This window comes from Alexandromys fortis, unplaced genomic scaffold (assembly GCF_014885135.2).
Source record: "Alexandromys fortis isolate MF-2015 unplaced genomic scaffold, M_Fortis_MF-2015_v1.1 scaffold_58, whole genome shotgun sequence".
NCBI classification, from domain to species: domain Eukaryota; kingdom Metazoa; phylum Chordata; class Mammalia; order Rodentia; family Cricetidae; genus Alexandromys; species Alexandromys fortis.
In genome coordinates, this window is record NW_026067940.1 from 6,182,050 (window position 1) to 6,194,345 (window position 12,296).

The following is a 12,296-nucleotide window of genomic DNA, read 5'->3' on the forward strand; positions in this document are numbered from 1 at the left end:
GTAAGCGCACAAAGCCTCCGTGGTCAGGAGGCAGAGAGGTAAATGCCGCTGCTCAACTTGTTTTTTCTGTTGTATTACGTCTGGACCCCCAGTTCATGGGGTGATGCCATCCACATTCTGGGTGGGTCTTCCCTCCTCAGATAAGCCAGAGGTGTGTCTAGGTGGCTCTAAGGCAAATCAAATCAACTTGATCATGAGGATTAATCATCACAGATTACACTTTCTATAGTGTTAGCATTGTTTCAGATTTCAGCAATACAGACGTGAATAAAACAGATAAAACCTCTGTCTTTCAAGCATCCTATATTTTCATGGGGAAAGACACAGTAAAAGATGGGGATGTGTTAGCTAAGTGCTAAGGAACTGGTTATAAAATAAAGCAGGTTGGGGTTCGGGATTATTGGGGTGAAGGGTAGCAGGAGAGGAGGATGGAGGAGTGTGGGGCTCTGAGGCTCTGAGGTGGCAGAATTTGCTCTAGTTCAGTTGTGAGAGCAGAGACGGAGAGGACTGGACTCTCAGGGTATCACAGCACAGACTGTGTTTGACAGGGCGCTAGAGAAGAACCTGAGATTTGTTGGCTCCCAGAGACTTGTTAGAAAGACCACCAAAGCTGTCATATGGACAGGTGGCTGTGTAGGTTTGAAAGTGAAGAAGTTTGAGTTAGATTTAAAGTTGGAGGTTTGCAACATAAGGGTGGAACTCGGGGTGTGACTGCATTCAGGACACCGGAGCAGGGTGTGTGTGTGTGTGTGTGTGTGTGTGTGTGTGTGTGTGTGTGTAAGAGGAGTTCCTGGGGTGCAGCCTATGCTCTCAGCACCAGGAAATTGAGAGAATAGAGGATTGAGAAAGAAAAGGAGACTTAAAGGCGGTATTTAAAGTTGACAAGGGAAGATGTGACAAAGAGGACACAGTGACCATCCCTATTAGCTCAAGAAAGATGGTGACTAGGGGACTGGTCAATCACCATCTCATTAAGCACACTGAGGTCACTGGTTTTGTCCTCTGGTGTTGAAATTTATCTGCCAACATAAAGTACTGTGGTACTAACACAAGGTGCTTAAGTCACAATAGCTCTGCTTCATAGGCAGGCGATGTTGTTATTTGGGGAAAGGGTTAGTTATAGAGTGGGGTGTCTATCTTCTCTGTGCATGTGTGCCCTCTCTCTGTAAGGTGCCCTGCCAGGTTCTGATGCATCACAATGCATGTACCTGAAGGTGTGTTGAGTTATAATTTATAGAGAATGACATTCTCCTTTGTTGGATCTACAGTCCAGTGGATTTTGCCATGCCCACGTGATTTGGTAGCACCACTATAATTAAGATACAGAGAGTGTTCATCATTGCAGAAAGTTCTCGTGCTCCCCTTTTTGTTAATCTTCTTGATCTGTTCCTTTGTCCTTCATACATAATGCTTACTTCTATATCTACATAGTTAGTCTCTTACCTGGATTAATTGATTCTGCTTCTTGATTTTTTTCAAATTGTTTAAGCAATTCCAATTACTTTAATTTTTCTGTGTAAGTTTAAGGATAATCTTGTCTATTTCTACTGACAATCATGTAGAAAAATTTGAAGGATTACATAAAACTAGTATGTCAATTTGGGATTAATTTGCCTCTTTGCTGTGTTGAGTCAAATCCATGAGTATGGTATTTATTTATTCCTATTATTTTTAATTTTTTATAAATTTTCTAAAATGTTCACATAGGTCTTGTGCATATTTTGCTGTTGATGTTGTCATTTGAGGCAAGGTTTCGCTCTGTAGCCCAGGCTGTCCTAGAACTCGCTCTGTAGCCCAGGCTGGCCTCGAACCATGGCAGTCTTCCTGCCTAAGTGCCTCAAGTGCTAGGATTAGAGGTGGACACCACTATGCCCAGCTTGAGTCATTTACATGTTCAGTTTATTTTATACCTAAGGATATTTGAGGGATTGTAAATGATACTGTATGTTAAATGTTTGTTTCCTTACGGTTATGACTTTCATGTAGAAATGCAATTAATTTTATATGTTTATCCATTATCACACAATCTTGATGAATTTATTTATTAGTTCGAAGAATGCTTTAATAGTGGGATTGTACACTATCATATGAAATTAGAAATAGTTTTATGTTTTCCTTTATGAGTTTTGTGCCATGCATTTTCTCTTCTTGAATTATCACTGGCTGGGACAGCAATCCTGTGCTTAGCGACAGTGTTGGAAGGCACACTTGCCTGTCCCCACTAACAGGACAGGAGTCACGTTTTCACCACCCACTATGATCTTAGCTGTGGATTTTCGCAGATGTTTGTAAAAACAAACAAAGAGAAAACCAAGTTTAGGAAGTTTCTTTCAGTGTCTGTGGTTCTCACTATGAATGCTGCTGAATTTTGTCAGGGGTTGATTCTGTATTGATTGATATGGGCCCCTGATTTTTTCCTTTAGTCCATTAATGTGATGGATTGAACTAGTTCATTTAAAAATATTGACTTGCCTCACTAGAGTGAACCTTATTTGTCCGTGGTGAAGAATTGTTTTTAGGTACCACTGATTCCTGTTTGCTAGTATTTTATTATGGATTTTTTAACCTATTTTTGAAAAGTATTATTTGGTCTGTATTCTTTGGCTTCTTTTGTTTTAGACGCCTGGTTTTAGTCTCAGGGTCACACTAGTTTCATAGAATTGGTTGGAAAGTGAACTTTTTCTTTTTCAATCTGAAGGAGATTGTTGCAGGAGGTTGCTTGTTTGTTCCTAGTTGCTCAGACCCCTGAAATAATCAAACAGAAACCATATTATTTTCAATACTGTTTGGCCAATAGCTTAAGCATATTTCTGGCTAACTCATATCTTAAATTAACCCATCTCCATTAATCTGTGTATTGCCACGAAGCTGTGGATTACCAGGTAAAGTTCTGGCATCTGTCTCATGGTTTCTCACTGACTCTGTCTTCTTTCTCCCAGCATTCAGTCTAGTTTCCCCTGCCTGGCTCTACTCTGCTCTATCAGGCCAAGCCAGTTTCTTTATTAACCAATGGTATTCACAGCATACAGAGGGAAATCCCATATCGCCTCCCCATTTCTGTATAAATAAAAAGGAAGGTTTTAACTTTAACATAGTAAAATTACATAAAACAGTTATCAAATAAGAATTATAGTTACAATATTTATATCTACTGGGTCTTATCATAACTAAGGAAAACTATAATTTTAACCATCTATTCTTCAACTCCATCAAAGACTCCAGAAGGATATAATATTACCTAAGTAAACAGGAAGTGTATTGTAAGCAACTTCCAAAACTCTAGAAATGACAGAAACAACTCATTGCCTGGACAGTCACGCAAAGTTCTTCTATATCTTTGGGGCACCCATCTTCAACCTACAGGCCCATAGTATCCAGTAGACTTTTCCATGAAGCAGGAAATTTGAAGATCTGTTCTGCCTTGTAATGGCAAAGTCCATCAGTTGCTTTCTTTTGTGTCCTGTAGAATGTCTAGCAGACTCCTTTTGTTCTTTCATGAACCAGGAATCCTGAAGGATGGTCTTACATTTAGGCAAGTTCAACAGTCATTTCTCTGTGGGTCTTATATGTTCAGTTCATACAGCATACCATCAAGCAATCCAGACAAAAACAGTTTCTTGCCTAAAGGGCTAACAAACTTCATAAGGAGCCTCTTCAATGCCCATCATCCTCTTGAAGTAAATTGGTGCTGCCAGGAGCAGATGAGTCCCACTGTCATGAAAAATTCTCAAGTTTTTAAAACATTTTAAATGCCATATTCTGAAGATCTCTGAAAGATTTGAAGCATACCAATCTAACCGAAATATATCTTTATATATCTAAAAAACCTAACTAACATGACTAGAAGTTTGACTATTATAGATGATTAGCTGTTAAGCTATATTTCTTAATTACGCATTACATTTTTAAATGAGGTACACAAACATAATACCTTAATCAAGAGCAGAAACGTACATGTAACAAAATTGACCTTAAATTTGTATCAATAGACCAAGATCCATAACAATGCAAATCTCTAGAGCATATCCTCCTTTAAATGTAAAGAAACATTTACAAACAATTTTGGGGAATATGGGCGTAGTTCTCTCCAAACTGATCCCTGCTGTTTATTGGGTGAAGTAATTTTTTAGGGGTGTTTAAGGCAACCTTTCAGGGGGTCTTAGTCTATCAAAGCACATTACTCTGGAAGGATTTTACAGGTTTCCATCCTTTGTAGAAACAAAACAAGAACCTCTTTTCCAAAGCAATATATCCTTAGATTCAAATTTTGAAGTCAAGATATCTTTAGAGTGTATATTCTGGTTTAGTTTAACAGTCTGTGCAATGAAATGTCTTTCTGTATTTAGCTCATTCACAGTCAAAAAAATTCAAAGAAAACATAATAGTGTACACAATCCAGACTCTCTGTATTTTCCATCTTTATGTGGCTTATTTTTCTTACTATTACTTTTTCTACAAGTTTATTCTGTCTCTTTGAAGACTTAGCTTTATTTTTTAAAAACAATTTGCTTCTTTTTACTCTTTTTTTCTCTCCCCCAAGCCTCTGTACATTTATCCAACACTGTGACCCATTTAGAGATCTTTTTTCATCTGAATTAGTCTTTATTGTGCGTCCGTAATCCTTTTATGACCAGAATCACTTCTTAAAATGTTAAATGGCTTGACTAGTACTAAGGCTGCTTTGCCTTTTGGCTCTGCCCAGTCTGACATGGCGGAGACATGTTTGCTGTCTCTAAGAGCCATGCACATTGCCCCAGTTCTAGGTATGCAGTGGGTCTATGTTGCACCATTAGGTAGATTGTAACCTGCTACTTACAAACCCCATTCAGGTGCTAGACCTCCTGACAGAGCCAGAGTTAGTGCTGGCAGCATGGCCCAGGAAGAACCATTTTGAAACCGTGTTTTTTGTTTTCTGCTACTGATGAATCAGAAAGATCTCTCTTTCAGCTGGCATGCCACCAGCTGAAAAAAATATGGCTAAACTTTGTTTTTTGTGTGTGTCTAGAGTTCCTTTCCAAGCTTTCTCAGGTTTTACATGGATATAGTCGACCACTTTGGAGTACCAATTTGTTGTAGGAGTTGCTTGTTCATTCCTGATTGCTCCGACCCATGAACTAATCACACAGAAACTATATTATTTTTAATGCTTTTTGGCCAATAGCTTAAGCATATCTCTGGCTAACTCATATCTTAAATTAACCCATCTCCATTAATCTGTGTATTGCCATGAGGCTGTGGTTTACTGGGCAAAGTTCCAGTGTCTATCTCTGGCAGGGCTATATGGCTTCTCACTGACTCTGCCTTCTTTCTCCCAGCATTCAGTTTAGTTTTCCCTGCCTCACTCTATGCAGACCTATCAGGCCAAACCAGTTTCTTTATTAACCAATGGTATTCACAGCATTCAGAAAGGAATCCCACAACAGGATTTGGAACAGGATTGAGTTAGCTCTTTTCACGCAAGCACATCACTGGGTGAGCTACCTCCAGAGCATCCACATTCCCTAATTCTTAAAAGAAAATTACATAGTATTGTTTGGGTGGAAGCCTCACCTCAGTTCCTGGCATCCATATATCCAACGAGTTTGGGATGTTTGGGTTCAGGCTTCAACCCAGCCCCAGGCATCCATGGAGATAGCCCATGTTGCTTTGGAGGCTCTAGGTCTCCCCAGCAAACAGCTCATAGGAAGGTGTCTTACACTGGGTTTTCACTTAATCACCTGTGGTTTATGGAAGCTACATTATCCACCTCTTCAGGATATCTCCCTCAAGTTCTTTTAAAGATAATTGTAGTTTTTAATTGGCTTTTAAAAATGGTAGGTTTACAAATGACTTTTCCATATGTCCTTCATTTTGGGTTAGCTTTTCCCCCATCTCCTTTTCTCCCCATCCCTGCTTAACCCTTTTCCACCCCTAGTACTCCGTCCTATAATCTTATAATATTAATTAACTAATATATGTCCTATATAATGTCCCTTAAGGTTTTAAAGACATTATTCTACTTATGTATTGCTTTCCTTTTACCCATGTGTGTGTAGTGTGAGAGACATGTGTGACTGTGTGCATGTTTGAGTGTGTGAGTATAAGCAGGCACATCCATGGCACACATAAGGTCAGAGGACAGCTTTGGTTTGATCCTCACCTCCCACCTTGTTTGAGACAGGGTCTTTCCACTCACTGCTATGTACCCTAGGCTAGCTGGCCTGTGACTTTCAAGAATTCTTCGATCTCTGCCTCCCATCTCTCTGTAAGAGTGCTGGAATGAGAGGAGTGTGCTTCCAGGTCCAGCTTTACATGGGTCCTGGGGATCTGGACTTGGTTTCTAATACTGGTATGGCAAGTAACTTTACCCATTGAGCTACCTTTACTGACCCAAAGATATCACTTAAACCAGAATGTAAAAGGTGAACTCTTCAGTGCCCAGTGCTGGGAAAACAGTCTTGATACCATTAGCTTATTCTCTCATGTAAGTTCAAAGGAGGTTTCAGATGGATAAAAGATTAATCACAGAAAATGACAGGATCTAAATCTTAGCAAAAAACATGGAACTGCTTAAAGATAGCTTTGAAATAAAGAAAGCCTGTGTATGACACAAAATAGTGACAAAATGAAAGATCCAATGAACTAGGAAAACATTTTTCACAGCAAAACAGTGCATGATATAGTGATTTTTATCTCCCTTACAAAGTGGTAATTTTCATCATAAGATTCCTGCAAACCTGTAAGAACAAATAGAACAGGGACAATTTAAAGGAAATGAAGATGTCCACCCCATCTCATCATAGGAAGAAAACCATAAAACAGATACCAATTTATATGTGTCAGACTGCTAGAAACAAAAAGACAAAAGCTAACGATGTAGAATCAGGAACCCCTCCTTTCCACTGCTGTGGGGGAATAAGTGTGATTCTTTATATGTGACTCATGGAGAATAATTTAGCCAAATTCTCTGCTATTCAAAAGTCTGCATTCATGATTTGATCCTGAAGAGCAGGTGAGATGACTCAGTGGGTCAAGCTGTGCAAACTTAGCAATTGAGTTTGATCCTTGGGTTTCAAACTCACCAGAGGTGTCCTCCACACAGTTACCATGGCACCTGTGTGCACACACTCACACACTTCGTGTACACGCAGAGACCCAATAATAAATAAAATAAAAACATTGTGTCAGTGATTTGATCCTAAATGTAATCTTGCAAAGGCAAGAATTCACATTTACCCAAAGACAAGTGTCAAAGCCACTTTCCATGTCAAATGATTATAAGCCATCCGATTGTCGCTCAAGAGAGGACAGGGTAAGCACCTGATACGCTCACATCTTGTAACACTCGGCTTCTATTAATGTGGTAGTTTTATGTGAACTAATACAGAATAATACTCAGGATATTTATTTACTGGGGTTGGAGAACAAAGTAGGAAAACCATGCTTCATATTTATTTTATTTAAAGAATTATTATTCTGGTTTTATATGTGAATTTTTGCCTGAATGTGTACACGTGTGCACATGCGTGCACATCTGTGTACGTATATACCTGATACCTGGAGATGCCAAAAGAAGGTGCTAAGTCACCTAGAACTCAAGTTAAGGACAGTTGTGGGTGCTGGAAACTAAACCCAGGTCCTCTGCAATGCTCTTAAACGCTGAGCCATATCTCCAGACCCAATATTGGTTTTTTTTTTTTTTTTGAGACTTAAGTCTCATTGTGTGGCTAGCCTAAGATGGCCTCAAACTCCCCATGTATCTCAAGCTGACCTTCCATCTGGCTTTCTTCCTCCACCTCCTGAGTGCCAGGATTGAGACTGTGATCCTGTAGCCGGCTACTCTGTTTATCTCCGTTTATGTGTGCACACACTCACTCTTGAAGGATGCACACATCTGGTGACAGCAGTTGACCAGCAACAGCCGAGTGAGTAGGGCTTAGGAAGCTGGATGGAGGCAGGCTTGGCAAGGAGATTTGCTAATAAAATCTATTTTTACAATGTACTCTTTTGTATTTGAGTATATAGGTTTAGCTACTCAAACAATAACTGAAATAAAATGTACACTGTTTCTTTACACTGCATAAATACATGTTGCTGTGATTGGTTTAATAAAGAACCTGGCTGGCCGATAGCTGGACAGGATCAGGTTAGGTGGGAGAACCAGACTAAGGGCACTGGGAAGATCTCACTACAGTTCCATGAAGAAGAACTGATCTCTAGTTTTGAACCAGCAGCAAATATTTATGTGCAGATTTATTCCCCAAGTACTTTCCTGTAAATTGTCTCCTGCCTTCAGACCCGCAAGGGAAAGGTATACCGTGGTCCTCTCTAAAGAGCCAACTGCAGATGCAAACAAGAGGGTCTCAATCCTTAACCAATGGATTCTCTCATTTGGTGTTTATTCGCTTTATTGAGATGGGGTTTGACTGTGCTGCCAGGCTGGCCTGGAACTCTCCACTCTTCTGAGTCCTGGCATTACAGGCAAGCACCACCATGTCGGATTTTTAATGGATGTTTTGCACCATTTCTTTGGGTGTAAAAAAAAAAAAAAAAAAAGGAGGTGCATCAATAACCATTAATGGAAACCCGTTCATGGAGGGGGAGGGGCTTCCTGAAGACACATCTGCCAAATAAAATATAGTCAAATTACCATGTTTTAATTTCTCTAGGTGTGACATCTTATTTTCATTTTTAGGGACTTGAGCCTCTGATGCGAACTAGTGACCCAGTGATCTCACTGGTTCACAGTACCATATCCTCTCCCCATCTTGCAGATGAAAAGCTAGCAAACACATAGGCAAAGACCCACTCTTGTTGAGAGATATGCCGCGTGCTAGAACTGAGAACCTCTGGCTCCCAGCCATAAAGTGTGATCTCTTTCCAACGTGCTATGGATTTGTTTGTGATGAGCCTGTTTGCTTTTCAGTAGGTAGGGGAGAAAAACACAGTGGTTCCCCTAAGGAAGTTAAGACATTAATGCGGTATTTATGGGTAAATTCTCCCTTGAGTGTAGGAAAGAGAGAGACACACTTCTTCTGTCCATAACTTAACTCTGCTAGGAGATTGGGGAATTAGCAATTGGATTGTGGTGTAAGAACATAAAGAGTTGAATTCGTGGATGGTAGAGCTAATTGCCAATCCCAAGGCCGGCTTAAGAGCCTTGTGCACTCTGTCCATTTCTTGCAGAGTGAACAAAGATGCCATTACATCCTCCGAAACTGCAAATGGATGTGGGCAGAGATGCCATTTCCTGAGTAAATTAACAAGTTCAAAACCCGCAGCCTTCCCACACACATACCTGGAGTAACCCTGGGCCTTTTGCTTGTGTTTGCTTTGAAACAGGTTGATTGACTTATGTGCAGATTGGGAGCCTGGAGTTTCCTCGCCCTCTGCAGACTGGAGCAGAGCCTCCACCGGTGTTACAAAAAGCAGGCCGAATGAGGCAGAGAAGGTACGCATGGGGCTCCCGCCTGAGCATGAGTTGGAGGGTGGGGTAGGAGTGGACATTGTCGCCCCCTCTCCCAAGCTCTTTACCTAACCAGGAATCTTCAAGAACACAGCTCCTTCCTTCTCCCCAGGAGTCCGCTGCAGAGCCACAGCCCTGATGAGGCCTGCCCTCCACGGAGGCTATGCTGGGGCAGCCCTGGCTCCTGCTCTAGGAGGGGCAGTTGGCTGACATTAGTTGCTGTCATTGTCTCTCCTGTCCACTTTAGTTGAAACATTGGAAAACAACTTTGTTAATGGCTCTTACCTCTTTGCCTGGGCCCCCACACCCTGGCTACTTCCTGAGCGACAGCCCTGGCATATGGGGGGCAGTCCGAGAGCCCCTCCTCTGGGTGGGGATCAAGGCCTTGGCAGATGGATGGCTGTCCAGGGTGCAAAGAGCAAGGAAGCTCACAGCACTGCGGCCACGCCCTGTATCCAGGGTCTGCATTGTTCCCTTCTGGAGTAGAGTGTCTTCTGCATTGGCAGCACCTGCCTTCCCCACAGAGGGTAGAGGCTAACACACAAGAAGTGAGGGCTTCCCTTTTGTCAGCGCAACTGATGGAAGACGACAGCCCACTACCAGGAGGCTGTGGGGGAGAGCGGCCCAGACACCTGCTCAGAGAAAGGTCTTTTCTTTTTGAGTTTGGTCCTCTCTGCCTCATGTCTTTTTTACCCCAGCCTCCCAGGAGTTTCTGCCTTACCAGCGGCTGAGGAGGCAGAGAAAGAGATGTCAAAGACAGAACGTGAAAGTGACATGGTGCGGGGGTCCCAGCGGTCTCCAGGAGGGCCCCCTTTGAGCTTCAGAACTACCGGCTTAGGGAACCCCCAGGAAAACCCAGCTGATGGGGTCTTTTTCACCCACCATTGTTAAGAACGGAACATGAACGATACCCCCTTTCCCTTTTCCCTCTACTACATGTGGAAGACTGACAGCAAAAGCCATGCTGGTTTCTCGGAGTTGGGCAGAACAGGGTATGGGGACAGTTCTCCAAGATTCAGCAGCGCCGAAGACTTGGTTCATCTTTCAGCCTCCGTGGTCCTCTTCGGGCACCTTTTCAATAGCCAGTCCCACTCTCTAATCTCCTCTCTTTAGCACCCCTTCCTGGCCTCCTTGGGACACAAACACCCTGGAGCCTGGAGCCCACTGTCTGTGAGATCCTGATCAGAGGATGCTCAGTCCAGCTGTGTCTCAGATGTGTCTGCCTAGCCGGCAGTCCTCAGTCCTGCCTCAGTTTCCCTTTCATCACATTCGTTAAGTGCGCCGTCTAGGGCTGGTTTTATCGTCATGACGTCACACTGCACAGCCAGATGTAATGAGGAGGAAACATCTTACGAAGACGGACGGACAGAAGCTGAAAGAGTGCGGAGACTGTATGTAGACAGACACGTGACTGTTGCGAGACCAGGACCCGCTTGCTCGGGTGTTTGGCCAGTGGCAATGGTCATACTTATCACAGTGTATATTGGAGTGCTTCTGTATGTGGGGCCCGTGCTTTGCACACGCATGCAGCTTCCGTGTTCTCTCGCAGCAGCCCTTTTGAGACAAAAATCCTTAGTACTCAGCTTTCTCTGATGACGAAATCAAAGTCACAGAGGTTAAGGACCTGAGACAGCGCCACACCCGCGGCTGGGTCCCCACAGTCCGACTCTAGTTCTCAGCAGCTCACTTTAGGTTTGGGGCTAAGGGTGTTCCCAGCTTGGTTTGTCCAGGTTCCTGAGAACACTGCATGGTGATCCTGAGCGGTGTCCTCCAGGTCCCAGATGTGACTCCGACGTGGTGGCTCCAGCTGGAAAGCCTTCTCAGGAAAGAGCCCTGCCCTTCAGGTCTTCTCTGTCTCTTCTCTCTTTGTTCTCAGCCCCCTGCCATCTGGAGCTGCCCCAGGCATCTGCTCTTGCGCTTTGCCCTTTCCCTTCTCCTCCCCTCCCAGCAGGAGGAACCCTTCCTGTGCCCAGTGCCCCAACTCATTGTCATCTGGGGTCACTCAGAGCAGACACCTGTCTTCTGACTCATGCAGGGAAACCACCCAGCTTCCCCAGGCCTTCGATTTCACAAATGGATCCATTTGGTTAATTGCACTCCTATCCCTAAGCCCCACTGCCTGTCAGCCACAGACGGCCTCCTCACCCCAGGCTGCACAGACACAGAGCATGCGCAGGACCCACAGCTGTGGATATACGGGACCAGGGCTGTAAACACTTCACTGGGGACGATTTGACTTCCCAAAATTGATTCCAGGCTATCAGCATTTAGCCACCTTTGCCCATGGGTGCTGAGACAGACAGGAATAGATATCATGTATGGTTGGCAGCAGTGACAGCTGGGGCCTAGGAGCTCCTGTTTCTACCTTCTTTTAGCAAAAACGTTGTGGTCACATCTAGGCTCCTTTTTTAGCTCTTTACAAATTTTCTCCTCTTTTTTCTTTTAAGCCGGTTTCACCTGTAGTCCAGGCTGGCTTCGACCTCACAGTCTTCTTGCCTCTTCTTCCCAAGCGCTGAGATAACAGGCTCACCTGGCTTCTCCTTGGCCCTTTCTGCTAACCCAAGCCCATCTCACTAACAGAGCCTAGAGATACTGTGTCCACCCTGAGTTCTGGTTTCTAATAAGACAGCCAGAGATTGTGGCGAAGCTTCTCTCCGATGTCTGGTGGCACACACAGCCTTCTCACAACCAGACTCCTGGCCAAATGGTGCGACTTAACTTGGGAAAAATCTCCCCCTTTCCGTTGCCTCCCCCCACTTTTGCAACCCCCTCCCCACCTCCTGTTTTCACATTCTTCCTGTCTGTAGGAGCCTGCTTGCTTGAGGGAATGGCAGTTGGATTCAGGCTGCTG

The 12,296-nt window shown here is 43.4% G+C and overlaps 1 protein-coding gene across 2 annotated transcripts in view; it reads left to right on the forward strand.

The window, feature by feature from the left end:
- Positions 1–12,296, forward strand: part of Nfasc (neurofascin) — a 163,678-nt gene that overhangs the window by 59,752 nt on the left and 91,630 nt on the right. For both annotated transcript variants that reach the window (XM_050147841.1, XM_050147840.1), the window contains exon 2: positions 9,322–9,430. The gene's annotated coding sequence lies outside the window, so the exon portion shown is untranslated. The remainder of the gene's footprint in view (positions 1–9,321; positions 9,431–12,296) is intronic.